At 39.9% G+C, this 3,138-nt stretch overlaps 1 long non-coding RNA gene across 2 annotated transcripts; it reads right to left on the bottom strand.

Annotated features, from left to right (window-relative positions):
• Positions 1–1,134: 1,134 nt before the first annotated feature.
• LOC125715020 (uncharacterized) lies at positions 1,135–2,877 on the bottom strand. Of its 2 annotated transcripts, XR_007383914.1 has the most exons (4): positions 2,452–2,877; positions 2,190–2,286; positions 1,910–2,042; positions 1,135–1,695 (listed from the first exon to the last, which is right to left on the bottom strand). It is a non-coding gene; the product is annotated as an uncharacterized LOC125715020 (long non-coding RNA). The 2 variants fall into 2 exon arrangements; XR_007383913.1 differs by lacking the exon at positions 2,452–2,877 and having other exon boundaries at positions 2,190–2,430.
• Between the last annotated feature and the right edge of the window lie 261 nt (positions 2,878–3,138).

Below are 3,138 nucleotides of genomic sequence, written 5' to 3'. Positions count from 1 at the left end.
GGCTCTTGCTTAAACTCCAAACTGAAGGGATTTTAACAACTGTAGCAGAGGCTCCAACGGGATCTTGATTTAATTTGCGACTGGGCTGATACCTGGCAGATGAAATTTAATGTAGATAGATGTAAGGTAATCCATGCAGGGAGCAGAAATATAAAGTACAGATATTTTATGGGTTCCACTGAAATAAAGGTAGCTGATTATGAGAAAGACCTCAGTGTGTATGTTGATGCTTCCATGTCCCACTCTTGCCAGTGTGGGGAAGCAATTAAAAAGGCCAATAGGATGTTGGGTTACATCTCTAGGTGTGTGGAGTTCAAGGGAACTGATGCTACGATTATTTAATTCCTTGGTAAGACCCCACCTAGAATATTGTGTGCAGGTTTGGTCACCATTCCTTAAGAAGGACATTGCTGCCTTGGAAAAGGTGCAATGTAGGGCTACGAGAATTATTCCTGGTCTTAGAGGAATGTTTTATGAGGAGAGATTACCTGAGCTGAATCTGTTTAGCCTCGAGCAAAGGAGACTAAGGGGGGGGACATGATCCAGGTATATAAAATTCTAATGGGTCTGGATGCTGTTCGATATTTCAATATTAGTTTAAATAATAGAACCGGTGGCCTTAAGTGGAAATTAGTGGGAGAACATTTCAAAACGAATTTGAGGAAGTATTTCTTTACACAGCGTGTAGGTAGAGTACGGAATAGTCTTATTACTAGTGTAACGCAAGCTAAATCCCTGGGTTCCTTTAAATCAGAGCTAGAGAAGATTTTAATAACTTTGAGCTATTAGTTAAGTTGTCCCCAAAAGAGCTTGATGGGCTGATTGGTCTCCTCTCATTTGTAAATTTCTTATGTTCTTTTGTAAGATTTTAACAACTCTGAGCTGTTAGTTGAGTGCTCCCCAAACGAGCTTGATAGGCCAAATGACCTCCTCTCATTTGTAAATTTATGTTCTTATGTAGGTATAAAAATAACTGACCATATGATAAAATGATTTTGTCTAATACAGGACTACAGTCTTCATTAGGTATATATTTTCCCCTCGCACTTTGTATGGGCAGTGAATTGCCCCTACTTACGTGTGGATTCCTAATAAGAAAAATGCAAGAAATGAACACACATATAGTCAGAATAATTCTCATGTTGTCAACTATTGAGTGCAATTCAAATTTTATTGAACAAATCTAATGATTACAGTATTTTTTTGTCAAACAAAACACTTACAATGAACTGTTCCAAATTATTATGCACAGTAAGCTGCAAAACACTTTATAAGTTGCAAAGAACTGAAAATTGTCATTTGTTGTGTTTGCAACATATGTACTGAAATCAAACAGGTCACGTCACATTTTGACATAGGACTCCTTATTTGATAGCAGCTTCACAAGTCTTGCATCCATTGAACTTGTGTATTTGGACAGTTTCTGCTTGTGAGCACTGGTTAGTGGCGGCAGAATAGAAGGTTTATGCACAGTTGCAGTGGAGGACTCTACACCTTGATGTCCATGGGACTCCAGAGGCACCAGCAGCTTCAAATATCTGTTTGCTGCTACATAATGGCATTTTAGCAGCTGCTCTCCTGATCTGATGCATGGATCTGGTAGAGATCTTCCTCAATTTGCCTTTATCTGCACGAACCCGTCTGTGCTCTGATCTACTGCATGCAAAGGCTCATTTCGCATTTTTGTTCTGCATTCTGAAATGGAAGAAAAAAAACATTCATGACGAACACAAACCTATAAAAGGTACTTGTGTGACACTATTAAGGAAGGATCTGACTAGGAGAAAAGCTGGCAGAGTGATTGCCTGGCTGCCGGCTGCAAATGATATGTCGAGCAGTAATATGGCATTAATCAACAGATATGAGGTGAAGATTTAAATATTCTAGAGGGAGCCTGGTGGGGACCTACTTGTGTCGGATGAGCCGGCCTCCCTGGATCACTTGTGCCGTCACATTGGCCATGTGGCAAGAAAAAAGGAGCCAGTTTCGGGGCTGGACTCGGTATGAGAACCTCATAAATATCATTGAGTAACAGGTAAGAGCTGGGGAGACAAAGATCATGCAGGGGTCAGAGGCCAGAAAGAAGAGAAGAAGAGCAACCAGCTTAAAACCTTTAAAAAGTCCCTCTGGAGTCCCGAGTGACCCAGTGGACGCGCATATAGATGGAAGGTGAGCCCTCTGCCTCTTACCGAAGGTCATTCGACCGCTGATGATGTCGGGGCTCTTCCTCATATCGCTGACTGCGACTAGGGGAAGACCCCAATTAATAACTGGTCCCCAGAAGTGCTGAAATCAAACAATAAAACACAGAGCTGATCTAACATGCAGCAGGGTGAAGGTACCATTAAATAAATTTCAGAGGATTCTTACAATACATTAGTGTGAGATTATTAAACAGTAGTCATAAAATTACATGTATATTAACAAAAAATCAGTTTGTTACTTTCTTACCGTGCTTTTGTTGTAAGGATTTTCCCAACAGGCACATTCAGATCACGGAAAGACAAAGAAAACAAACAAAAAAAATTATAAGTGCAATTCTGTGATCACCAGCAGCACTTCTGCAATGAGGGACCCAAATGTAAGCAGTGACTTTATGCTTACATCTACAACAAAGTGAAGAGTTTAAGCTTCTTATACACTGACGGCAATTGACAAGGAAAGTTTACATATTGGATTTTTACATAAACTGCAAGCGCCTCTGGATGCACATACCTCCTCAGATACTTCCGAAACTCTTTGTTTTTAAGCTGGTTTACAGCTCTCTGAAAGAAATTCCTTGCCATGATAAAGTGAATGTACATGCACGTATGTTGATTTTGTTCAAAATGAAATGTGAAGATGAATTTGCCGTTTATATAGGAATGCGAATGACATCAGCACTCTAGATTCTAGAACTTACATACGTAGGCTACTGATAACGTAACTGACGTAACTGTTCCAACATCTCCTTGGAAACGGACTGGAATTGAATGGAAGAATGTTAGTGGGCGAAATGAATTTTGTCAACTGAATAAATTCATTTTGTGTACAAAATGCATTTCCTGAACGAAAGTCATTTTGTGGAGGAAAGGAATGTCATGAATGATACAGAGTCATTTCGTGGAAGAAATCGATTCTGCGGAATTACGGAGTGCT

Source organism: Brienomyrus brachyistius, chromosome 19 (genome assembly GCF_023856365.1).
Source record: "Brienomyrus brachyistius isolate T26 chromosome 19, BBRACH_0.4, whole genome shotgun sequence".
NCBI lineage: Eukaryota > Metazoa > Chordata > Actinopteri > Osteoglossiformes > Mormyridae > Brienomyrus > Brienomyrus brachyistius.
Note: the sequence above shows the minus strand (reverse complement) of the source record. Positions and strands in the feature narration are given on the sequence as shown.